The following is a 27,966-nucleotide window of genomic DNA, read 5'->3' on the forward strand; positions in this document are numbered from 1 at the left end:
ACTAATGTTGCAGTCGACGATCCTAACAAGTGGTATCAGAGCCCAGGTGGCTATGGGTTGTGCCTGGATGAGCCCCGGTTAGGGTCGGGCCCTGAAGAACTCGGGTTAGAGTCGGGCCCAGGATGACCCAGGGGCCAGGGTTGGAACGACCAATGTTTGTGTCGACTACGTTCCCGATGTGGTCTCGGTTTGAGGGGAGGTTTGTTGGGTTACAAACCTATCCCATATCGGATGAGTGAGGGAAGTTGGAAGGTGTATATAATTCATGCCCAACCCCAATTAGTTAGAGACCTTTTGAGAGTGACCCAAAAACAAATCCGTGCGGGCTTGATCCAAAGCGGACAATATCAAACTAATATTGCAGTCGACGATCCTAACAAATTTATCATATTTAATTACATTTGATGATGATGGTAATTCTGTCATTTAATAAGGGAGACATAGCTGGGATGATTAGGACGTAATTTGTTTCATTAACACCAAAAAAATTGGGCTTTTGTATTTTATTTAAATCCATACAATATAAATCACCCCAACTCCATTTCCCATTCATCACCTGAAAAAAACACTATCGACATACAATTCTTCAATTCCGTTTTAATTTATTGAGATATTCATTGAAAATGAATCATAAAGCCAAAGCTTTGCATTTGGTGTTTGGAGTTATTGGTATGATTTAATTTAATTTGAATTTCTGTCTCTTTGATTGTTTTCTAGCTACTGATGAAATATTTCAATGTTTTATTTTAGGAAATGCTACTGGTTTGTTTTTGTTCGTATCTCCCTCGTGAGTGAATACGCCACTACTTATTGAAGTTTTCGTTAATTTATTATTGTTATTTTATGCTAATTTTAAGACAATTATTAGTATTATAGGGTTACTTTCAAGAGGATCATCATGAACAGATCAACTGAGCAATTTTCTGTGATACCCTATGTTATGGCATTACTCAACTGTTTGCTTGCTAAGTACTTGGTAATTATATTTTATTTCTCTAAAATATTAATCCATTTATATTTTACATTTTTTAGTTGTATACATTCATTTCAGAAAGTTAGTCCCGTTACTATATTAAAAAGCATAAATTTTAACATTTTTCTCATTATTCCACGAAATCTAATTTGGGTGAAATTGTATCTAAGATGGCATCCAGAAAATTCTACGAGAATGAGACCTCCAATGAATTTTATCATTTTTCTCAACGCACTTAACAAACAATTCAACCACAAATCATCAAACAGTTAGTCCTGCTACGGCTATAAAAACCACGAATTTTAACATTTATCTCAATTTTTCCACTAGTATAATTTAGGTGAAATTGTATCTAGTGAATTTTATCATTTTTCTCAACGCATTTAGCAAATAACTCAACCACAAATCAGTAACATATTACAAATATGTGGGATAAACCATAATTTAACTAAAGGTACTAGTTTTTTTAGACAATTTGCGTATTTTTTGTACTCCAACATCAACCTCAGTTTCATTCCAACTTACCATAAATGTCGTAAAAGATCAGATAATCAATTACTTGATAATCAATATTTAAACTCCTGATTATAATCGCAGGTATGGATTGCCTTTCATATCACCAAACAACTACTTGGTTTCAGCAATAAATGGGACAGGGGCAGTGATTGAGTCAGTTTATGTTCTAATATTTCTTGTATTTGCGACTAAGAAGGAGAAGTGTAGAACCATTGCTCTTCTTTTATATATTTTCCGCAGTTGCTTTGGTTTCCATTTTAGCCATCAAACAGGAGAAGAAAAGGAAGCTGTTTTGTGGTGTTGCTGCCACTATTTTCTCCATTGTAATGTATGCTTCTCCTCTCTCAATCATGGTAACATTTATCTTGATTATTTTTCACCCTAATATATAGGTTAACTGCCCGTAAAATCATCAAGTTTAAACATAACCATAATGATGGAGTACGTACTAAACAAGCCCAACAGCAGTAAAGCCCAAGACAAAGTATCAGTTCGGCATGACTAAAGAGTATCAGTCCGGCGTGACTAAAGAGTTCAGTTCGGCACAACCAAAGAGTTCGGCCCCAGCCTACAGCTCGGTGAAAGCCAACTCATCAAGCTCTGCTCTCAGGTCGGCATCAAGCTCTACTCTCAGATCGGCAAAAGCTGCTCGGCAATAATTCAGCAGTTCGGTCTCAGTATTCGACCGAACTAGGAGATAGTGGACTCATGCAAGATTTCCACCTCCACTACACCGACGATCTATTTAGTGGTGTCAAGCAGTCATTAACTCATGCAGGATAGTGGACCCATGCAAGGTCGCCACGATCTCCACGACATCCACTACCTAATAAAGGCTGCATGCCACGATCTTGGTTCACTGTATAAATAGAACCTAGGTCAGATAGATAAGGCTCTCTTCTGTTAAATTCTAAAAAAGCTCTCTAGAGAGAATATCATAAAGCAGGCCAGTGTTGTAAGCTGTAATTCGCAGATCAAGCAATACAAACCTGCCCCCATTTCTCCCCGTGGACGTAGATTTACCTCAGTAAATCGAACCACGTAAAATCTCTGTGTTGATCTTCATTTATTTCCTGCATTTACAAACATCAAAAATTCGCCGCTTCATCACTGGCGCCGTCTGTGGGAAACAGAGAACCAAATTTGTGATAAAGCGAGTTTTTGATCCTCTTCTACCAAAAAAAAAAAAAAAAATGCATACCAGATCACATAACACCCGTGCCTCCGTCCGTGATAACCATGAGGAAGCTAATCCAGCAGCCCATAGGCCTGGAAAGCAGCCTCGTGAAAAATCTACTTCCAGTTCTCACGGAGAAGGAGCAAGCCGCTCAAAAGGTCCACACACCGAGTCTTCCCAGCAGCCTGATTTGAACGAGGCTGTCAAGCTGTTCTTGGCCGAGAAGCAGGAGGAGTTCTTAACCTTCCTGCAGAAGAGCCAACAGTCGGAGAAGACAACGGCGGATTCTCCCTCCTCATCCAGACATGAAAGTCACTACCGCAGTAGTGACGTGTCTTCCAGGAGAAAGAATCCTCAACCCCGACATGTTCCTCCTCGGTACCGGAACCACAGGAGAACTCCATCTCCTCCGTACCGAAGAGATGTCGGGTTCGCCATGTACGGAGCATTAAAGACTCCATTCTCGGACGACATCACCCGAACTCCTTTGCCGCGGAACTACCGGACACCGTCAATGACTTATGACGGGCTGGAGGATCCTCATGACTTCCTGGGACGCTATCAATATAATATGGCGAACCAGGGTCTCAATGAGGTCCACATGTGCAAGCTGTTCCCCGAGCTACTCATCGGGAACGCCAGAAGGTGGTTCGACAGCCTTCCTCAAGGCAGCATCAGATCCTACCGAGATCTCATGGATGCTTTCCACAGGAGGTTCTTTCAGAAAGCGGAAGCCCGAATCACTTCGGCTCAGCTGCTTTCTATACGTCAAGGTCGCGACGAAAAGATCAGCGACTTCCTGACGAGATTCCATAAGGAATGCCTACAAGTAGATAATCTCAATGATCTACTTGTCATCTCGGCATTCCAAAATGGAATCCTGCCCGGAGCTCTCTACAGAAAGCTCGTGGAGTGCGGTCCGCAAACAGCTCAAGAAATGTGGGACATTGCGGACCAGTTTTCTCGTGCGGATGAGGCAGACCGTCGAAAACGGTCGTTAGACAGCTCATCCCAAGGAGACAAAAGGAAGCCCGATCAAAGCGACCAGGTGCTTCCTCGCCGAACTCCTTTTGAAAGAATTCAAAGGGCACCGGTACAAGGCAGATTGGGGCCACGTCTCAATCCTGAGAAGCCGCCCGCTCAGTTCGTACCATTAAACAAGTCAAGAGCGGAAATTTTCGAACTACATTCCGATATGTTCGAAAAACCAAAGCGGATGACGAAATCAGCTGCACGGCGACTTCAGGATCAATATTGCTCCTTCCATCAAACCCACGGTCACGATACCGAGGAGTGCCGAGATTTGGCTGCAGGTATTGATGTTCTTGTGAAAACAGGAACGTTAAAAAAATACCAAAGCAAGCAGGCGAAAAAGAACAAAAGGCAGAGAAGTGCGAACTGCAATCCTCAGGATCCGAAAAGGCATGAGGATCCCGAAGACGACGACGAGCCGCAATACGATGGAGTAATCCTGACTATTGATGCTCTCCCAGCCGGGAAGACTAAGTCGTCCCTAAAAGCAGAACGCAGAGGTTCCAATCAAGAGGAACCAACACATAAAAGGCTGAAGAAAGACGAAGTGATTACATTTTCAGATGCCGATCCCGTCCCAGCCATCTCTCCTCACCAAGACGCTATTGTCATTCAAGCCGGGGTGGCAAACAAACTGGTCCACAGAGTATTTGTGGATACAGGAGCGTCAGTCAGCATTCTTTTTAAAGAATGTTTCGATAAAATGGAAGTGGATCCAGCTCGGCTCAGTCCGGCTCCACTTCCTCTGAAAAGTTTCGCCCAGGAGGACACCCGCCCTGAAGGTATTATCAGCCTTCCGATCACGGTGGGAAAAGCGCCTACAAGCTCCAATACGATGATCGAGTTCTTTGTGGTAAAAGCTCGGTCTCCGTACAACATCATCCTGGGGAGAGACTGGCTCAACACAGTTCGGGCCGTTTGCTCTACTTATCACCTCACCATCAAGATCCCCACTAAAGGTGGGATAGCGGTCATCCGAGGTGATCAAAAGAGAGCAAAAGAATGTCTGCAGATTGCGCTTAAAAGTGCCGAGCAATCAGTTCGGCACCATCAAGCATAGCAATCACAGCAACCGGAGTCGGAGGCAAGCGAGATGACCGAAGTCACTTCAGAGCCGAACTCAATGACCGTTCAGTTATACGAAGATGATCCATCCAGAACGGTCAACGTCGGCTTCGCAGGAACGCCTCTACTCCGGGAAAAGACCATTCAGCTCCTCAAGGAGTACAAAGATGTCTTTGCATGGTCTCCGTTGGACATGACCGGAGTGCCCCCCGAGGTAATCACTCATCGGTTAAATATTGATCCTTCAATCCGGCCAGTAAAACAGAAGCAAAGACTCTTTGCGGCAGAAAGAAGCCAAGTCATTCATGACGAAGTCCGCCAATTACTAAAAGCGGATGTACTATTCGAGGTGAAATATCCTTCTTGGGTGGCCAATCCTGTGATGATCAAGAAAAAAGGAGGAGGATGGCGGATGTGCATAGATTTTACCGATCTAAACAAGCACTGTCCAAAAGATTGCTATCCCCTTCCGAATATAGATAAAAAAGTAGAAGCTTTGATCGGCTTCGAAATTTTCTGTTTTCTTGATTTATACAAAGGATATCACCAAGTGTTGATGGATGAGAGTGACGCTCCGAAAACAGCTTTCATCACCGATTTCGGCATTTTCGCCTACAAAAAGATGCCATTCGGTTTAAAGAATGCCGGAGCCACTTATCAAAGGATGGTAGACAAGCTTTTTCGGCACCTAATCGGGAAACAGGTTGAAGTGTATGTCGACGACATAGTTGTCAAAAGCAAAAGCACTTCGGAGTACGAAGACAACCTCAAATCCACTCTCGACGTGCTCCGAAAAGCCAACCTCAAACTCAACCCCCAAAAATGTACCTTTTTGGTAGATTCAGGAAAATTTCTGGGTTGTTGGGTTTCAAAGGACGGACTCAAGGCAAACCCTTCAAAAGTTCAAGTCGTTCAAAACATGGCAATGCCGAAGTCCATACATGACGTGCAAAGGCTAACCGGATGTCTAGCCGCACTGAATCGATTCCTTTCCCAAGCAGCCGAAAAGCAACTGCCGTTCTTCAAGGTGTTGAAAAAGGCACCAAAGTTCGAGTGGGGAGCCGAGCAGAAAAAGGCCTTTGACGAGCTCAAAAATTATCTAGCCGAGCTTCCTATTCTCACTGCTCCAACCGAAGCCGAAGTAATATTCTTATACTTAGCGGCATCGGATCAAACCATCAGCGCGGTGCTTGTACGAGAAGAAGGTCTAAAGCAGTTTCCCATCTACTTTACAAGCCGAGCATTAAGAGGTCCAGAAACAAGGTATCAACCTCTGGAAAAAATTGCTCTGGCGTTAGTAAATGCAGCAAGGAGACTGCGGCCATACTTCTACGCTCACAAGGTATGCGTCTTAACCGATCTGCCTCTTCGGCAAGTTTTGACCAAACCAGAAGCATCAGGCAGAATCGCCAAATGGGCCATAGAGCTGGGAGAACACTCAATCGAGTATCTACCTCGGAAAGCTATCAAGGGACAAGCCTTGGCAGATTTTCTTGCAGAAGCAAAGTTCGATCAAGCAATTCCTGTTATTGCCGAACAGAAGAATTCTGCCAATGCCGAACTAGTACAGCCCTTGGAATCCGAAGTAGAGCCGCCGGACTGCTGGAGCGGATTCGTAGATGGAGCTTCAAACAAGATGGGAAGTGGAGCTGGTATTTTACTTGTCGCTCCCGACGGACACGAGGTAACCTACTCACTTCGGTTCCTATTCCCCACTACTAATAATGAAGCCGAGTACGAAGCCCTCCTGGCCGGACTCCAGTTAGCGCAAAGTCTGCTCGTCAAATCTCTCAAAGTCCATTGTGATTCACAAGTCATAGTAAATCACATGTTGGGTACAAGTGAAGCTCGTGACGAGAGAATGAAGGAGTATTTGGACAAAGCGCAAAGCATCAGCCGAAGTTTCTCCTATTTTCGGATAATCCGCATTCCCAGAGCGGAAAATAGCCGAGCAGATACCTTAAGTAAGTTGGCCTCAGATCCGAGCTCAAAGGCGGAAGAATTAATGCATCGAAGCATTGATGAAGCCGAGGTACATTCAGTATCCAGCTCGCCGAACTGGATGACGCCGATCTTGCAGTATCTGGATCAAGGACAATTGCCCGAGGATAGGAGAGAAGCTCGGAAGATCACGTGCCGAGCACTTCGGTACGAACTTCATGAAGGAGTCCTCTTTAGAAAGTCTTACCTCCAGCCATTATTGCGGTGCGTAGGACCAGAAGAGACGGACTACATCCTCAGAGAAGTTCATGAAGGATCGTGCGGCAGCCACATCGGAGCTAGAGCTTTAGCTAAAAAAGTTCTAAGATGGGGATATTATTGGCCAACCTTGGTACAAGAAGCAGTGCAGCTCGTCAAGACATGCCCGAAGTGCCAAATCCATGCAAATATCCCAAGAATGCCGCAGACCGATCTATCCACTATGCAAAGCCCTTGGCCTTTCATGCAATGGGGCATAGACATAGTGGGACCACTTCCTCAAGCTCCTCGGCAAATGAAATTCCTAATCGTTGCCGTGGACTACTTTACGAAGTGGGTGGAAGCTGAACCATTAGCTACGATAACGAGCTCGAAGGCATTGGATTTCGTCTGGAAGAACATAGTGTGCCGATTTGGCATACCTCACATCCTCATCTCGGATAACGGGACTCAGTTCACCGACAAGACGTTCAAGAATTGGTGCCAAGAGCTGAATATTCAACAGCGGTTCACTTCGGTCTCTCATCCACAAGCAAACGGACAAACGGAGGTAACAAATCGTATCCTGGTGAAAGGGTTAAAAGCTCGTTTAGAACAAGCCAAAGGACAATGGGTAGAAAATCTCCCTCAAGTCCTATGGTCCTACCGAACTACACCCACAACCTCCAACGGTGAAACTCCGTACAGTCTGGTATACGGCACTGAAGCTGTGATTCCGGTGGAGATCGGCGTACCCAGTCCCCGAACTCTAAATTTCTCCTCAGAAATGAATGACGACGGACTGAGAGCCGAGCTAGATCTTGCAGAAGAAAGAAGAGAATTGGCATGCATAAAAGCAGCCAAGTACAAGGAGCAAGTAGCCCGGTATTACAACCAAAGGGTGAAGAAGCTGCAATTTCAAGTGGGAGATCTCGTCCTGAGAAACAACGAAGTAAGCCGAGCAGAAAAGCTGGGCAAGCTCGAACCCACATGGGAAGGTCCGTATCGGGTATCAGAAGTCCTCGGCAAAGGGTCTTACAAATTGGCTCACATATCAGGAGAACAGGTACCCCGAACATGGCACATTTCCAACCTCAAAAAGTTCCATTTGTAAGAGACAGTCCGGTCAGTCAGTCTTGAGTCCTGTTTGCTCAATGTGCTTTATTTGGTTTACTTGGTCTTTATTTGTCTCTGTGCGTTTTATTTGTGTGTTTTGTCTGTCTCTGTGCGTGTCGTCTCTTACAAATGTTACTGAGGTATCTTGTTCTTCGAAGGCTGATCCCCTTCTTAGAACATATACAAGCCAACAATTGTGAGTCAAAGCTTCTACAGAAGATACAAGACCACAATTCAGCTTAAACAAGCAGTTCGTCTGAAACGAGCTGCAACAAGCCAACGATTGCGAGTCAAAGCTTCTACAGAAGATACAAGACCACAATTCGGCTTAAGAATCAAGCACTTCGTCTGAAACGAACTGCAACAAAAGTCTGATTCTCGCGATAAAACTTGCCTGAATTACGACTAGGGAAAGTCCGATCCACGCGATAAAACTCGCCGAATTAGGACAAGGGAAAGTCCGATCCCCAAATTAGGACAACGGAAAGTTCGATCCGAGCGATAAAACTCGCCAAATTAGGACACAAACCAAGTCCGGTCAAAGAAGAGTTCACTTCATGAGACCGTGGACAAACATCAACTTACCCCATACTTTTATCCAGAATGCTGAAGTGATCCACTTCGCTTTTCGGGGGGGGTAGTGATGGAGTACGTACTAAACAAGCCCAACAGCAGTAAAGCCCAAGACAAAGTATCAGTTCGGCATGACTAAAGAGTATCAGTCCGGCGTGACTAAAGAGTTCAGTTCGGCACAACCAAAGAGTTCGGCCCCAGCCTACAGCTCGGTGAAAGCCAACTCATCAAGCTCTGCTCTCAGGTCGGCATCAAGCTCTACTCTCAGATCGGCAAAAGCTGCTCGGCAATAATTCAGCAGTTCGGTCTCAGTATTCGACCGAACTAGGAGATAGTGGACTCATGCAAGATTTCCACCTCCACTACACCGACGATCTATTTAGTGGTGTCAAGCAGTCATTAACTCATGCAGGATAGTGGACCCATGCAAGGTCGCCACGATCTCCACGACATCCACTACCTAATAAAGGCTGCATGCCACGATCTTGGTTCACTGTATAAATAGAACCTAGGTCAGATAGATAAGGCTCTCTTCTGTTAAATTCTAAAAAAGCTCTCTAGAGAGAATATCATAAAGCAGGCCAGTGTTGTAAGCTGTAATTCGCAGATCAAGCAATACAAACCTGCCCCCATTTCTCCCCGTGGACGTAGATTTACCTCAGTAAATCGAACCACGTAAAATCTCTGTGTTGATCTTCATTTATTTCCTGCATTTACAAACATCAAAAATTCGCCGCTTCATCACATGGTAGGTTTACACATGTCAATTTTTGCGATGTTGATTAATAGTGGCGCACACATATTAATGTGAAGACATGGATGGATAACTAACAACATCGTTTAGCCTATGGAATTAATAAAATAAAAATAAAATTTTCTCCATGCTCTCTTTAATCATTCATCTCTTTTCAATATACATGTCGTCCCCTTTATGTTGTTGTCCGGCCACCGCCTCCTTGTAGTTTTCTCCGTCTATCAATTCGGATTCCATTTTTTCTAAATTTGGTCAGATGAGATACCTGATAATTTTTTGAAATTTCGTAATTTATCATTCATATTTAAAAGTTGTAAAAGTAAAAAATGACTTATTTTTTCGTAATTTTACAATCAATTAAAGATATATATAATTAAATTAATGATATTGTTTTGGATGAGCAGAGAATGGTGATCCAAACTGTAACACCCCGACTTTTCCTACATTTTTTTTGTGTTCATGAAAGAACCGTCGTTTGTACACTTAAAATTTTTTTGACTTTGTTTCTTTTATCGAGAGAAGTATTTCACTTTTGGGGCCAAACAATTATTCTTTCCTAGCCCAATTTGAAACCCAATTGTTACGAGCCCAAAATGATACCTACACGAAAGAATAGACCATGTATCAAATACACTTTCGACAACAAATCAAGACGAAAAGTTGGATAAGAACTGCGTCCCATCAAGACGAAAAGTGGATAAGAACCACGTCACATCAGGCACGTTTTCCAACGACGGCTGCATTAATTACTCGTCGCATCAAAATGAAAAGACGTGAAATTTTATCTTTTATGAAAAAATTTTCTATATATACAACCTCCCTCCTTTTCATTTCTTTACTTCACAATCGAGAGAAATCCGAGAGAGAGAAGAGAGGGGATGGAGGAATGAATTTCCGACCACCTACCTGTCGGGAACGGCGTCGGCGGCTGGGGGAGATCCTCGGCGACGGTGGCTGGGGCAGACCGCGACGGCGAGCCGCCGCGAATACAGCAGCGGTGGCGGTAGCGTGGTGGCGGCGTGAGCGTAGCCGAGAAAGAGAAGAGGAGAAAGAGAGGAGCACGGCGTGAAGGCTTTTAACGAACGAGGTGGGCTTTCTAGTTACTGTACAGTTTTTACGAGAAGTTTTTACGTGGGCTTTCGAACTAAAGTGTTTCCAAGAACTTTCATATATCGGTTTGAGCATCATGTTATATGTGATCAAAGTGAAAGTGTTGTTGCGCATGTTATGTTGTGCTATGTGTTGATTTATCGAGTGAATTCTGATTTGCTCGACTCGTTGATGTGATGTGAGATGATGCTCGACCTATGCAGAAAAATGATTTATGTTTCAAAAACATTTTGAGGAAAATAAAGTTGAAAAGGTTATGTCAAGTCATATTTTGTTTTGAAACTATGCCTATCTGACTGCAACGATGAATGGAATGGATTGATGGGAGACCGTGGGAGGTAACCACTTCCCCGGCACTTGAATGTTAAAATATGATGAATGATGAAAGGAATGATGAATGATGAAAGGAATGATGAATGACGAACGGATTGATGAATGAACAAGAGATAGTGAAATCGGGTTTGTCAGATACGGCATATGTTCCAGGAAAATAGATCGAAAGATCGCTTTTGAAAAAGGAAAAGAAAAATGTTTAGTGTTCTCGGACTTTTCCTAAAACTCCAAGTTCACTCAAAGAGTGGCTTGACAAAATCTGTTTTTATAAATATATTTTCGGCACGTGTCCACTGAGTACACCAAGTACTCAGCCCTGCATTTGTTTTAAAAATGTGCAGGTTGAGCAGTGGTGACGGCGGGCGATGTTGAGCATAAAAGTGAAGAAGATGTCTATGAAAGTTTCAGAATATGTTGTGTCTTCATACATGACATTATTCTACTCTCGAAATGCTTCCGCTGAATATGGTTTCTTTCGCCAAGTATTGTTGAGATAATTTTATCTCGAGTTGCTGATTGTTGAAAAGACACTCTGATTTTATTCGAGCTTTTCCCATTTGTTTGGAGCTAAAGTCGAATTTGCACTCTGTGTATCATACACTCTGATATATACTATTCCTTTAAGCTAATTGAGTCTTTCTTATGAACTGTTATCCTTAAATGCTATTCTTAAATGTTTGTCCCTTGGTCAAGATCGCCTCGTTTGTAACACCCCTGGGGTGGGCGGGCGTGACACAAACCGTCGCGCATACAGCAGCGGTGGCGGTAGCGTGGTGGCGGCGTGAGCGTAGCCGAGAAAGAGATGAGGAGAAAGAGAGGAGCACGGCGTGAAGGCTTTAAACGAACGAGATGGGCTTTCTAGTTACCGTACAGTTTTTACGAGAAGTTTTTACGTGGGCTTTCGAACTAAAGTGTTTCCAAGAACTTTCATATATCGGTTTGAGCATCATGTTATATGTGATCAAAGTGAAAGTGTTGTTGCGCATGTTATGTTGTGTTATGTGTTGATTTATCGAGTGAATTGTGATTTGCTCGACTCGTTGATGTGATGTGAGATGATGCTCGACCTATGCAGAAAAATGGTTTATGTTTCAAAAACGTTTTGAGGAAAATAAAGTTGAAAAGGTTATGTGAAGTCATATTTTGTTTTGGAACTATGCCTATCTGACTGCAACGATGAATGGAATGGATTGATGGGAGACCATGGGAGGTAACCACTTCCCCGGCACTTGAATGTTAAAATATGATGAATGATGAAAGGAATGATGAATGATGAAAGGAATGATGAATGACGAACGGATTGATGAATGAACAAGAGATAGTGAAATCGGGTTTGTCAGATACGGCATATGTTCCAGGAAAATAGATCGAAAGATGGCTTTTGAAAAAGGAAAAGAAAAATGTTTAGTGTTCTCGGACTTTTCCTAAAACTCCGAGTTCACTCAAAGAGTGGCTTGACAAAATCTGTTTTTATAAATATATTTTCGGCACGTGTCCACTGAGTACACCAAGTACTCAGCCCTGCATTTGTTTTAAAAATGTGCAGGTTGAGCAGTGATGACGGCGGGCGATGTTGAGCATAAAAGTGAAGAAGATGTCTATGAAAGTTTCAGAATATGTTGTGTCTTCATACATGACATTATTCTACTCTCGAAATGCTTCCGCTGAATATGGTTTCTTTCGCCAAGTATTGTTGAGATAATTTTATCTCGAGTTGCTGATTGTTGAAAAGACACTCTGATTTTATTCGAGCTTTTCCCATTTATTTGGAGCTAAAGTCGAGTTTGCACTCTGTGTATCATACACTCTGATATATACTATTCCTTTAAGCTAATTGAGTCTATCTTATGAACTGTTATCCTTAAATGCTATTCTTAAATGTTTGTCCCTTGGTCACGATCGCCTCGTTTGTAACACCCCTGGGGTGGGCGGTCGTGACAGAGTGGTATCAGAGCAATTTTTCTTTCCGCTCTGGACCCGAGAGTCTTTTTCATTCTTAGTCTAGATTCGATTCGCTAGACTAAAATAAAGTTAAATTTGGAAGGCTCAACATCCCGCTTCGCCACGCTCAACCAAGAAAGAGGTAATATATTTTTTTATGTGAAATTTTTGAGAAAAGTGTGAGTTTTGAAGAAAATATTTATTTTGAAAGTAGATGTGAAATGTGAAAGGGTTGTGATTTGGGAAGGTAAATGTTGTGTATTATACTTGTTATTTGAAGTATGAATGACTTTATATGTGATATTTGCTGATCTTTGATGATGAAGTATGTTGCGAACATAGAGTGCTTATGTTGTAGGCTAGATTGAATACGCGCGAACCGTAGTTTTAAGTTGAGATAATTTATCACTTTTCCGAGCGATGAAAACGAACGAGAATCTGAAAGTTTGGGGTGAACCTCTAATTTGTCAAGTCACGACGAGGCAAGGAGATCGAGAGTGCGAATGGAGGCCGATGGACCATGAACCTTTTCTTGGAATTGCGTGAAACTTTGAAACAAGCTAAGTGCGAACCATTCGAAGGACGTAAGCAAATTTCGGGACGAAATTTTTGTTAAGATGGGTAGATTGTAACACCCCGACTTTTTCTACCTTTTTTTTGTGTTCTTGAAATAACCGTCGTTTGTACACTTAAAAAATTTTCGACCTTGTTTCTTTTATCGAGAGAAGTATTTCACTTTTGGGGCCAAACAATTATTCTTTCCTAGCCCAATTTGAAACCCAATTGTTACGAGCCCAAAATGATACCTACACGAAAGAATAGACCACGTATCAAATACACTTTCGACAACAAATCAAGACGAAAAGTTGGATAAGAACTGCGTCACATCAAGACGAAAAGTGGATAAGAACCACGTCGCATCAGGCACGTTTTCCAACGACGGCAGCATTAATTACTCGTCGCATCAAAACGAAAAGACGTGAAATTTTGTCTTTTATGAAAAAATTTTCTATATATACAACCTCCCTCCTTTTCATTTCTTTACTTCACAATCGAGAGAAATCCGAGAGAGAGAAGAGAGGGGATGGAGGAATGAATTTCCGACCACCTACCTGTCGGGTACGGCGTCGGCGGCTGGGGGAGATCCTCGGCAACGGTGGCTGGGGCGGACCGCGACGGCGAGCCGCCGCACATACAGCAGCGGTGGCGGTAGCGTGGTGGCGGCGTGAGCGTAGCCGAGAAAGAGAAGAGGAGAAAGAGAGGAGCACGGCGTGAAGGCTTTAAACGAACGAGGTGGGCTTTCTAGTTACCGTACAGTTTTTACGAGAAGTTTTTACGTGGGCTTTCGAACTAATGTGTTTCCAAGAACTTTCATATATCGGTTTGAGCATCATGTTATATGTTGTGCTATGTGTTGATTTATCGAGTGAATTGTGATTTGCTCGACTCGTTGATGTGATGTGAGATGATGCTCGACCTATGCAGAAAAATGATTTATGTTTCAAAAACGTTTTGAGGAAAATAAAGTTGAAAAGGTTATGTCAAGTCATATTTTGTTTTGGAACTATGCCTATCTGACTGCAACGATGAATGGAATGGATTGATGGGAGACTGTGAGAGGTAACCACTTCCCCGACACTTGAATGTTAAAATATGATGAATGATGAAAGGAATGATGAATGATGAAAGGAATGATGAATGACGAACGGATTGATGAATGAACAAGAGATAGTGAAATCGGGTTTGTCAGATACGGCATATGTTCCAGGAAAATAGATCGAAAGAAGGCTTTTGAAAAAGGAAAAGAAAAATGTTTAGTGTTCTCGGACTTTTCCTAAAACTCCGAGTTTACTCAAAGAGTGGCTTGACAAAATCTGTTTTTATAAATATATTTTCGGCACGTTTCCACTGAGTACACCAAGTACTCAGCCCTGCATTTGTTTTAAAAATGTGCAGGTTGAGCAGTGATGACGGCGGGCGATGTTGAGCATAAAAGTGAAGAAGATGTCTATGAAAGTTTCAGAATATGTTGTGTCTTCATACATGACATTATTCTACTCTCGAAATGCTTCCGCTGAATATGGTTTCTTTCGCCAAGTATTGTTGAGATAATTTTATCTCGAGTTGCTGATTGTTGAAAAGACACTCTGATTTTATTCGAGCTTTTCCCATTTGTTTGGAGCTAAAGTCGAGTTTGCACTCTGTGTATCATACACTCTGATATATACTATTCCTTTAAGCTAATTGAGTCTTTCTTATGAACTGTTATCCTTAAATGCTATTCTTAAATGTTTGTCCCTTGGTCACGATCGCCTCGTTTGTAACACCCCTGGGGTGGGCGGGCGTGACACAAACCATGAGTGTCGAGTATATGCCATGTCTATTGTCAATATTTGTCTTCCTATGTGGAACCTGATCATGGTTTATTTATGGCCTCATTGGTCACGACAAATTTATCTATGTAAGTATATTTTCTTTTATTTTTATAATAACAACACTACTTTATATGTAAAAAAATCAATAAATAAATTTATTTATGATAGATTCCTAATTGATTTGGGTGTGCTTTGGGAGCACTGCAATTGATTTTGTATTTGCATCTACCGCAAGAACAAAAAAGATGTCAAGAACCCAACAATTGATGAGAGTTTAGAAATGGGACTAATTTAATCTTTATGGCTATATTTCAGTTGTCCAATTAAAGTGATCCAATAAAGATTAAGTTGGGGTTAAAAGTGTATTTATCTGTTATGGAAATAAGTGTAGATACCATATAGGATTTTCTATTTGATGAGAGACCGAATAGAAAATAAAGGGACTTATATTATGTATAAATATAAGTTTGGGTTATGGTCGCCAGACGTCAGAAGAGCATTCGATATCTCTATATTCTCTCGGCAGACTATTGCGAAGAATGTCTCTGGTCGTTTGGAAGATCCATAGCCGTTGCAAAGCAATTCCACCGTTCAACTCCAGATGGATCAAGGTACGCTTCCGCTCTACAGTTTATGCTCCTTCTCCATCGTTCTCTGTTAATCACCATAGAGAGCTATATGTAATTGTTCATTCAATTATTCCAACAAGTGGTATCAGAGCCACTCTATTGATAATTATCTTAGAATTGGAAAAGGAGAATTAAGGCTTTATGTTTTTGTTTGTCTTTTGAATCAAGAAATCAAATTTGTTGATATTATGGTTTGTGGTTGTTTATTTAATCCTGGTAGCCGCCAATGGACTCTTATATCACTAATGAATTGAATTATTCACGCCCGATCTGGTTATGGTGATTACATGAGAAGTTAAGGTTGTTTATATATACTGAAATTGATGAATCCATTCTTGATGTAATATTGTGTGGCTATATAACATTGCAAAATTCAGTTATTTGCTTTTGTGATGTATTGAGAATGGAATGTCAATAATTAAAATTGACTTTGCACGCAGTCTGTATTCTTGGGTACCAAGAATTACTTTTGGTAATTCAGTTTATGCTAATTAAGATCACGCTTTTCGATGTTGTCTTGTAATATGCATTGATGACTTATCTTATTTGTATTATTCACGAATACAGTGAGTTTTGGTTAATGAATGGTTAATTCATTCTTGAAGTAATTATCGTATATGATTAATGTTTGCGTCGGGACCATTTGCTGGGGAATTATGAATTCTTTTAAAAATGCAATTATTGTTTACATGTTTGGTTTCGTTTATGTAACGTGAAACTGCAAATTGTATATTTTGTTAATTATGGAGCCTAATTTATCTCCTATCATGTTTAGGATTTGTTTCCTTGAAGTATTTTTTTCCTTGTGATATATGTTTCCTAGTTTGACTAGAATTATGGCTCTCTAGTTGCTTATAAATAGAGGTGCTCCCTCATTGTTAAATTATGCTTATTCTGAAATTATATAGTGAAATCCATGGCTTGGCATCGCCCCCAGACGTAGATACACATTGTATCGAACTGGGTAAACAATTTCTTGTGTTCATTCTCTTTCATATTCGTGATTGCCTATGTTTATTTCCCAACAACTGGTATCAAGAGCCTAAGGTTTAAGAGGCAGAATCACGATGGGGATCGATGAGAAAATTGCTGTAGAGAAGTTTGACGGATCTGATTTCGGATTTTGGAAGATGCAGATTGAGGATTACCTGTATGGTAAAGATCTCTGGAAGCCTTTAAAAACCAAACCCGAAAAGATGGAACAGGAGGAGTGGGAGCTGCTGGACAGAAAAGCGATTAGCGCGATTAGGCTATCGTTGTCCAAGGATGTGGCTTATCACACGACTGCAGCAAAGTCGACAAAGGAGATGATGAAGATCTTGGAGGACATGTATCAGAAACCATCAACGGCAAACAAGGTACATCTGATTAGACGATTGTTAATTTTAGAATGCAAGAGGGAAAGCTGGTGCAACAACATCTCAACGAGTTCAACATGATTACTTCGCAACTGAACTCGGTTGATATAAAATTCGATGATGAAATTCGTGCCCTGATTTTGCTATAATCTCTGCCTGAGAGTTGGGCTGGCACAGTGACAGCAGTTACTGCTGCAGAGACAAACCTAACAGTTGACAGAGTAAGAGATGTGATGATTAGTGAGGAAGTTCGCCGGAGAGAATCAGAATCTTCTACTTTGGGATCAGCACTGAATACAGAACAGAGAGACAGGGAAAGCAAAATCGTGGAAGATCAAATTCCAGAGGAAGGAGCCAATCAAAGAAGGATTTGGATAAAGTTAAATGCTGGAATTGTGATGAGTTTGGGCATTTTAGAAATCAGTGTGAGGCACCGAAGAAGTATAAGAATAAGGATCAGAAGAACAAGAAGACAGCAAACGCTACCATGTCTGATGACGATGGCAAGACGTTGGTCTTGAGTGTCAGTAGTCCGATGGAATCGTGGGTATTGGATTCTGGAGCGTCGTTCCACTCCTGCAGCAATGTGGAGATAATGGAAGACTATGTTTCTGGCGATTTTGGGAAGGTACATCTGGCTGATGACGAGCCCTTAGATATCGTGGGAACGGGAAACGTGAAGGTAGTGACGTCCAATGGATCCGTGATAAAACTGAATGGAGTCAGACACATTCCTGGATTGCAGAGAAGTTTGATTTCGATTGGGCAGCTTGATGCAGAAGGGTACACCGTGACGTTTGGCTGCAACAATTGGGTAGATTACCAAGGGAGCTATGATAGTAGCTCGAGGTAAGAAGGAGGGTACGTTGTATACCACAACTAACTCCAAAGATTGCATTGATATTCCAAGTGAGGCAAATAATGCAGATTTGTGGCACTGTCGTCTTGGCCACATGAGCGAGAAAGGGATGAAGATAATGTGCTCAAGAGGTTTACTGTCTGGCCTGAAAACTATTGAAGTTGGCCTGTGCGAGGATTGCGTGTTTGGGAAACAGAAAAGGGTGAGTTTCTCAAGAGGAGACAGAAAATTGAAGACACAGAAGTTGGAGATGGTCCACACGGATCTATAGGGACCAGCACCTGTGAAGTCCCTAGGAGGCTCTGAATATTATATGACTTTCATCGACGACTCTACTCGAAAGCTATGGGTTTATTTTCTGAAGAGTAAATCCGATGCGTTTGACGCTTTTAGGAAGTGGAAAGCCCTTGTTGAAACTGAAACCGGGCTGAAGGTGAAGTGTCTAAGATCCGATAATGGAGGAGAATATGAACTTGCAAAGTTCAAGGAGTTCTGCGCCGAGAATGGAATCCGCATGGAGAAAACTGTGAAAGGAACTCCACAGCAGAATGGAATCGCAGAGCGCATGAACAGAACGTTGAACGAGCGAGCAAGATGCATGAGATTGAAAAGTGGATTGCCAAAGAGTTTTTGGGCAGATGCAGTCAACACAGCTGCATTCCTAATTAATAGAGGTCCATCAGTTCCCTTGGAGTTTCGGATACCCGAGGAGGTTTGGACAGGAAAAGAGGTAAATCTATCTTTCCTACGCATCTTTGGTTGTGTTGCTTATGCTCATGTTAGTTCCGTTGAGAGAAGTAAGTTTGATGCTAAATCTATTAAGTGTACGTTCATTGGTTATGGAGACGATGAGTTCGGTTATAGACTCTGGGATGAGCATAACCGTAAGGTTATTCGCAGTAGAGATGTCATTTTCAATGAACAAGTATTGTAGAAGGATAGATTGGAGGCGTCGAGTCCCAGCAGTTCTGAGCCACAAGTGGTCGAGCTAGACATCTCAAACTCGAGTGGGAGCAAGGAGAGTCAGAATGCTGAAGAGGTGCTTGAAGAAGAACCAAGCACTCCATCACCGACTATTCCGCTGCCTAAATCGACTAGAGAGCGACGTGCACCTGATAGGTACTCGCCCTCTAATTTCTATTTGTTACTTACTGATGGTGGTGAGCCCGAGTGTTATGCAGAGGCAGGAGAAGGCCCTGATAAACGAAGGTGGAAAATTGCCATGGATGATGAGTTTGTCTCTCTTCTCCTGAATGGCACATGGGAGCTTGTGGAACTTCCTAAAGGGAAAAAGGCATTGCATTGCAAGTGGGTCTATCGAATCAAATGTGAAGCTGATGGTAGCAAGCGCTACAAGGCTAGGCTGGTTGTCAAGGGATTGAGCAACGATACGGTATTGATTATACAGATGTGTTCACTCCTGTTGTGAAACTAACTACTATTCGTTTAGTGTTGAGTATGGTAGTTGCAGAAAATCTATTGTTACATTAGATGAATGTAAAGACGGCATTCCTTCATGGTGATTTGGAGGATGAGTTGTACATGACACAGCCTGAAGGATTCGTAGTAAAAGGAATGGAAATCTTGTGTGCAAGTTGAAGAAGAGCTTGTATGGTTTAAAGCAAGCTCCAAAGCAGTGGTACAAGAAGTTTGATGGATTCATGATGGAGATTGGATATAAAAGATGCTACGCTGACCATTGTTGTTACTACAAGAGGTTTGACAAGAGCTATCTTATCCTGTTATTATATGTTGATGATATGTTGATCGCAGGAGGTGATCAAAAGGAGATGGATAAGTTGAAAAGGCAATTGTCTGAACGATTCTCCATGAAAGATCTTAGAGAGGCTAATCAAATTTTGGGCATGAGAATCGAGCGTGACAAGGCGGCAGGAAAATTGTATCTTTCGCAAGCTGCTTACATTGGTAAGGTTTTGGAAAGATTCAACATGGATAATTCAAAGCCAGTAAGTGTGCCTTTAGGCAGTAACTTTAAGCTGTCAAAGAAGGAGTCGCCGAGTACAAAAGAAGAACGTGCTGAAATGAAGAAAAATCCTTATGCTTCAGCAATTGGCAGTATTATGTATGCAATGGTGTGTACGAGGCCTGATATTGCACAAGCAGTGGGAGTAGTGAGCCGGTTCATGGGTGATCCGGGCAAGCAACATTGGGAAGCAGTTAAATGGATCCTTCGATACTTGAGAGGTACTACAGAAAGTGTCTTATGCTTCAATGGCAAGAATGTCGAGCTGGCAGGTTATGTGGATGCAGACTTGGCGTCCAATGATCTTGATGGGAGAAGAAGCACAACCGGGTATGTATTTACTTATGGTGGTACTGCTATTTCATGGACTTCTAAGTTGCAGAAGACCGTTGCTTTGTCTACTACGGATGCTGAATATATAGCTGCGACAGAGGCAAGCAAGGAGATGGTGTGGTTGCAGAGTTTCTTAGATGAACTTGGGAAGGAGAACAAGAGTAGCATACTCTACAGTGATAGTCAGAGTGCTATTTTATTGGCGAAGAATCCAGCGTTTCATTCTAGGACAAAGCATGTGGAGTTGAAGTATCATTACATCCGACACCTAGTGGAGATGAAAATCCTGCAACTTGTGAAGATACTTGGAAGTGAGAATCCTGCATACATGTTTACTAAGGTGGTGACCTTAGAGAAATTGAAGTTATGCATAGCTTCAATTGGCCTTGGAACTTGAAGAGAAGGTTAGGCGATGCTAAGAGAATGAAGGGATGAGATCACGAGGAAATGGTTGTTTAGGAGTTGTTAGTCTCCAAGTGGGAGATTGTTAATTATGGAGCCTAATTTATCTCCTACCATGTTTAGGATTTGTTTCCTTGAAGTATTTTTTTCCTTGTGATATATGTTTCCTAGTTTGACTAGAATTAGGGCTCTCTAGTTGCTTATAAATAGAGGTGCTCCCTCATTGTTAAATTATGCTTATTCTGAAATTATATAGTGAAATCCCTGGCTTGGCATCGCCCCCAGACGTAGATACACATTTATCGAACTGGGTAAACAATTTCTTGTGTTCATTCTCTTTCATATTCGTGATTGCCTGTGTTTATTTCCCAACATATTTTTTCGGTAATTAAGATTTCATGTTCCTGTAACATGAATCCATAAATTTTATAGTTTGTGTACCTGGGATTCGTTTGGTTTTATAATGTTATTTTTGGCTGATTATGGTAGTTAGTTTCGCTATTGGGAACATCAAAATTCGGATTTTTGTCGATTTTTATGGTAAAATCGGATTTAATAAAATTATATGGAATCCATTCAGGAGTCAGCAACTTGCTTAGTTGTTGGGGAATTATTGAACCGGCCGTCAGGATTTGGCGACTCGCTGAGTTTGCATGGTATGCGAACCCAATGACTCGTTGGCTAGTCACTTTATTCCAGAAAATTATAAATGACTCCTTTGCGAGCATTTGTATTCGGTTTTAAATTTTTAAATTTTTAAATTCAAATTTTTTGGTGCATCTCATGTTCTCTTATTGATGTGTGTGTATTTTAATGCGAATATTAGTCGGCCCACATGAAGATTAATATTTGGCACCAGATACACACATCCCTTTGGTGATAAATACGTGACAATTATTCAGTTTTCGTGTAAGTAATGTGTGATGCCCACATGTGGACACTACTTAACATGATCTTATTGCCAGTGTTTGATCACTGTAAGAGGCTACCATTTACAAATTCACATTACTGTCAAAGGACTTATTGCGAATGTTATGCTTATGTACCTCGATATGGTTTACTAATGTTCAAATAGATTAGTCGAAATAAGACGTTGCAACAGTAACCTCTCTTGTCTAGACTTCTTTGCTGCGAATGTTAGGACGGTAAGTGTGTATGTATTTTAATGCGGATATTAGTCGGCCCACAGGAAGATTAGTATTTGGCACGAGATACACACATACCTGTGGTGATAAATACATGATAATTATCCAGTTCATCACAAAAGAAACAACATAAGGATAATGATAGTTGTTTCTTTTGTGGTAGACATGGATATAAAAAGGAGAATTATAACAAATATCACGCATGGCGTACAAAGGAAGTTACAATTCTTGGTTTGGTCAGTTCTGAAGTTAATTTGGATTTAGTCCCTAATGATATACATTGGGTAAATTCTGGTGCTACTGCTCACATAAGGTTATCAATGCAAGGTTGTTTGAGTTGCCGAAAGTCAATTAATGGTGAAAGATACATCTAAGTGTGATATGACTAATCAGTGGAAGTATAGGGGCATTGTAAATTGTTATTAAAGACTGGAATTTTTCAGGTTTTGAAGGATACTTTTATTATATTGTCTTTTAGACAAAATTTAGTTTCTGTTTCTGCTTTGTACTTGTTCATTCAGAAATAGTAAGGTTCTTCTTTCAATAATTCCAGTATTATGAACACTGTTATGTTAAGTGTCTATGACAATCTTTACATGCTTAATTATGTTACTTCGTATTCAGAAGCTTTACATATTCAATCAAAATGTACTAGGCAAAAATTGAATAATGAAAATTCAGTAATTTATGGCACAAGTGTTTAGGTCATATCTCAAAATCAGAAATTGAGAGACTTGTGTCAAATGGTATATTGAATACACTTATCTTTTCAGATGCTGATTTGTGGGTTCAATGTATCGAAGGAAAACAGATCAAACATTGGAACTAGGTGCCAGTAGAGATACGAATGCCTTAGAATTGATATATACGGAATTTGTGGTCATTCCCTTCAGATTCTTGGAATGTTCAACAATATTTTATATCAATCATAGACGATTGTTCTCATTATGGGTACCTATATTTAATCAATCAAAAGTCTGAGGTTCTAGACAAGTTCAAAATATTCATGGCTGATGTTGAGCTACAACTCAACAAAGGCATTAAGAAAGTCAAATCTGGCCCATGGTGGCGAATGCTACGACAGAAATGACTGCTCAGGTGAACAATGTCAAAGACCTTTTGCCCTCTATTTAGAAGAGTGTGGGATCGTCCCTTAGTACACCATGGCGGGATCGCCTAGTATGAATGGTGTAGCTGAAAGACGAAATAAAACTCTAAAAGATATGTGAAGCAGTATGATTTATCATTCTTCCTTGTCACATTCGCTTTGGAGAGAGGCATTAAAGACTGTAGCATATATTCTCACTTTGGTTATCCAGAAAAATTTAGGGTTTTTAAATTGTATGATCCCACTAAATGAACTAATTTTGGGACGAGAAATATAGTATTCCTTGAGGATGTTGAGTTTGGGGAGAAGAATTTAATACGTGACATTATTTTTTAGGAGGTGTCTGTATTGATACCTACTACTGCTTCTGACAATGTTTAGGTATCAATTACTATCATTGAAGAAGAAACAGATTAAGAACCTCATTTAAAGTCAATCTCAACAACCTCAATTAAGATTCTCGTCAATGGTACCACAAATTTTATTAAGCAGTTCTTTCACTTGGATTCAGAAAGAATGCTATTGATGGTTGTGTGTATCACAAGTTCAGTGGGAGTAAAAGCATCTTCTTGGTATTATATGTCAATGACATATTGATTGTGATTAATGATAAGGATATGTTTCACTAACACCAAGAATTTTCTCTCGAAGAAATTTGAGATGAAAGGTCTTGGGGAACCCTCTTTTGTATTTGGAATCGAAAGAAATAATTTTCGATTGTCACATGAGGGATTTAGTGAAAAGGTTCCTAAAGTATTTGAGATGCATAATTGCAAGTAAAGAAATACCCCTATGACTAAGGGAGACAAACCTAGTCTCATTCAGTGCCCTAAGATAAATCTTGAGATTTAGAAGAAGGTTCCGTATGCTTCGGCGAATGGGAGCCTAATGTGTGCTCAAGTATGTATTAGACCCAATTTGGTTTTAATTGTTTATATGTTGGGCAGATATCTCAATAACCCGATATAGATCATTAGGAAGAAGCAAAACGGGTTATGAGATATTTATAGAGAACTAAGCATTACATGCTCGCATACACAAAATCGAATCATTTGGAGAGATCTTTAGGCATTTTGATTTTTGATTTTGTTAGATGCTAATACAGTAAAGGATCCATTTTAAGTTACGTATGTCTGTTGGTTGTAGAGCCATTTCGTGGAGAAGTGCTGAGCAAATACTTGTAGCTACTTCTACCATGACAACAGAATTCGTAACTTATTTTGGGGCATCTAGTAATTGAATATGACTGCAAAAATTTTGTCACGAAGTTGCATATTGTAAAAGTATTGAAAGACCACATAAGTTATGTTGTGACAATCCAAGCCCCTTGGCCTGGCGGTAAAGGGTGCTGGATACCGCGTCCATCCTGGAGGTCACGAGTTCGACCCCTGGGAGGCACAACTTGGGATTAATTTCTCTTGGGGGTGACAGTTGACTAGCCATGTACCAGTTCTGGGGGTGGCAAGTTGACTCATCTGTACCCAACCTTGGGGGTGACAGTTGACTAGCCATGTACCAGTTCTGGGGGTTGCAAGTTGACTCGTTTGTTCCCAAGGGGACAACGAAGCGCAACTCGGTGGTAAGACGCTTCACCTCCAACCGTTAGGTCGGGGGTCCGAGTCATTTCGGGGGGTAGATGGGGAACCATCGTTGATCCTCCTTTAAAAAAGAGAAAAAAAGTTATATTGTGACAATAACTCTGCGGTATTATATTCTAAAACAACAGGAGTTTCCTGGTTGTTAAATAAAGAGTTCGGAATGGACAAATACATATAGAGCATAAGAGAACGGATTTGATGATGACAAATCCGCTCATTAAGGGACTATCACCCAAGGTCTTTCATGGGCATGTAGCCCAACTGGGTGTTATGTTGTTTAAGGGTACTTCCGTTCAGTAGGAGTAGTTTTGGTTATTGCTCTATATTGTGTTTTGAACATGAAGTTATAAACTCATATTATTCTTTGAAGAAATAAAGTATTGTGTTTTGTCCATTACTTTTGTAATTTGGTTTTGGTTTGATCTCACTAAGGATTTGAGAGGATCAGTTGGAAATAGGCATGTATGATCACCTTGCATGAAATTTCCATGCTATACTCCATAATTGATCTGCTGTTGATTATGTTTGCATGTGATTACTGATGGGTTTAATCATGAAAAAATATAGTGACTGCCTCTTTAGTCCTATGCCGATATGGTTGACAATAAGATTGTTCGGAAATACAGTATGTGATAGCATATTGGAGCGCTCATTCGGTTTGTATACATTTATCTGGTGTCATGTGTTGCCCAAGTGGGAGATTGTTAGAAATTTGGGCTTCCACATGACTAATTTAATGTGTATGACTATCTTTCAGTTGTCCAATTAAAGTGATCCAATGAAGATTAAGTTTGGGTTAAAAGTGTATTTATTTGTTATGGAAATAAGTGTAGACACCATATGAGATTTTTTCTATTTGATGAGGGACCGAATAGAAAATAAATGGACTTATATTATGTATAAATATAAGTTAGGGTTATGGTCCCCAGACGTCAGAAGAACATTCGATATCTTTGTATACTCTTGGCAGACTATTGCGAAGAATGTCTATGGTCGTTTGGAAGATCCATAGCCGTTGCAAAGCAATTCCACCGTTCAACTCTAGATGGATCAAGGTACGCTTTCGCTCTACAGTTTATGCTCCTTCTCCATCGTTCTCGGTTAATCATCATAGGGAGCTTTATGTAATTGTTCATTCAATTATTCCAATAACCTGATCATGGTTTATTTATGGCATCATTGGTCAAGACAAATTTCTCTATGTAAGTATATTTTCTTTTATTTTTATAATAACAACACTATTTTATATGTGAAAAAAATCACTAAATAAATTTATTTATGAGAGATTGCTAAGGCCATCCACAATAGGAATAGCCTAGCAATAGCGCTGCCATAGCCTAGCCACTGCCACATCATCAGCACTAAAAATCCTCCTGCCACATCATAAATAGCCCAGCCATAGCCTAGCCACATCATAAATAGCCCAGCCACATCAATAGCCACATCACTAATAACAATTATATAAAATGACATAATTAACAATCACACAATATACGGAATTTAATTTACGAGACATATACGGGAAACATTAATAACACGATTAAAAATTTAAAAAGTACAATAATTTAAAAATATTACAATAATTAAAAAAAAGTACAATAATTCACTCCTCGTCGCCGTCGTCGTCTCCTCCGTCGCTGTCGCCACCATCGCCTCCGCCTCCGTCGCCGTCGCCTCTACTCCCGGCAGCTTCCCTCCGTGCCGCCTCCAAATCCTCCTGCATGCTCAGGAGCAATGTTTGAAGCAAACTCTTCTCCACGGGGTCCACTGCCGCCCGCCATTCGGTCATCGTCTTGACCATCTGAGCGCGCGTTTGTTGACGCGCGAAGAATTTGAGATCCGCTGTGGATTGGCCAAGGGGGGATGCCGACTGGACCTCCTGTGAACCCCCGGCGACCCCCATCGCCTCCCGTTGAGCCCGCCTGTGCCCAACCGGGCGAGTACGGCGAGCAAACGAACGAGGGGTCGGGACCTCCTGGGCCATCTCAGGGAGGTCGTGGGAACCACCGCTACTGCCGCTGAAATCACCAGAATAGTTCAGCCGTTGCTTCTTCGGCCAGCCAGAGTCGACACCTACTCGGAACTTCTCGGAGTCGTTCAGCACAAGATAGCAGTTCCAGTAGGTGAAGTCCTTGTACACCCCCTTCAGGGGGAAGGCTTTCTCCGCTATCCACCTGCAGTCGTCCTTAGTTTGCCCATTGCTCATCATGCGGAGGGCGTTGGTGTACAAGCCCGAAAATCGGGAGACCGCAACCCTGATTCGGTCCCACGCCTTCCGGCAATCCTCCCCATTGCGTGGCCTCCCCTCCGGGCAAAACCTCTGGTAGGCTGTTGCTATCTTGCCCCACAAGTTGACGATCCTCTGGTTGTTCGAAACGAGAGGATCGTCGCAAACACTCACCCACGCCTTGGACAGCGCGACGTTCTCCGCGTCCGTCCACCTCCTCCGTACCGCGTTGTCGTCCTCACCCGGCTGCGAGGACTCGCCGACCCTTTTCCCCTTGCCTTTCTTCTTTGGGGCGCCCCGACCCCGCCCTGCGCCCCCCGTTTGAACGGGAGCATCCGGAATACCGGAAAGATCTATCCCCAAGTCATCGAAGGAGAAAGTGTCAAACTGGGCCGGAGGCGCAGCCTCCGTTGGCGTCGATGTGTGCGACGAACCAGTCGAAAAATCAACACTGGGGCGATAGACGTCCCCCGGCGTCCCCTGTGTCGCCGGTACCCCCCGGGCATCATCTGCATTCCGGGTGCCCACCCCGGCATCTGGACACTGGGTGCCCACCCCGACATCGCCGGAAACGCCCCCGGCGGACTCCCCCCCGCTGGTATCCCCGGGCATCATCTGCTGCCACGAGTACATGTTGTAGTATGGGTGCATCTGACTCGGGTGCATCTGACTCCATCCACCTCCCACGGGGATCGGGGGAGTTTGAGATCCGCTACTCCCTGAAGTAGGCTCGTTGTTGAGATCCATTTACCGTTGTTGATCTTGTACAGAAATTTAGATAGAGAGAGTACTCGTTAATACAAGTGGTGCGAATGAAAATGACAGGCAAGTCGCGTATATATAGTGTTTCGGAATAAAAAAAATTTAAAAATTCGCGCTAGGCGGTTTTTTTCCGCGAAATCGACTAGGTGGCTACAATAGTTCGCCTAGCGCACCGCCTAGCTCCGGCGCTCGGCTAGGCGGTGCGCTAGGCGCTATTATGGATGCTCTAATGAATTTGGGTGTGCTTTGGGAGCACTGCAATTGATTTTGTATTGCATCTACTGCAAGAACAAAAAAGATGTCAAGAACCCAACAATTGATGAGAGTTTAGAAATGGGGCTTGTAAATTCTCACCAAGCCAAAAATGCGGAAGATATCCCAATCTTAAAATGAGTTTGAACTTAGTGGTACAAAATGA

General features: G+C 41.8%; 1 pseudogene; it reads left to right on the forward strand.

The window, feature by feature from the left end:
- Window positions 1-623: 623 nt before the first annotated feature.
- LOC121805201 lies at window positions 624-27,941 on the forward strand (annotated as a pseudogene).
- The last annotated feature ends 25 nt before the right edge of the window (window positions 27,942-27,966 follow it).

This window comes from Salvia splendens, chromosome 1 (genome assembly GCF_004379255.2).
Source record: "Salvia splendens isolate huo1 chromosome 1, SspV2, whole genome shotgun sequence".
In the NCBI taxonomy this organism is placed as follows: domain Eukaryota; kingdom Viridiplantae; phylum Streptophyta; class Magnoliopsida; order Lamiales; family Lamiaceae; genus Salvia; species Salvia splendens.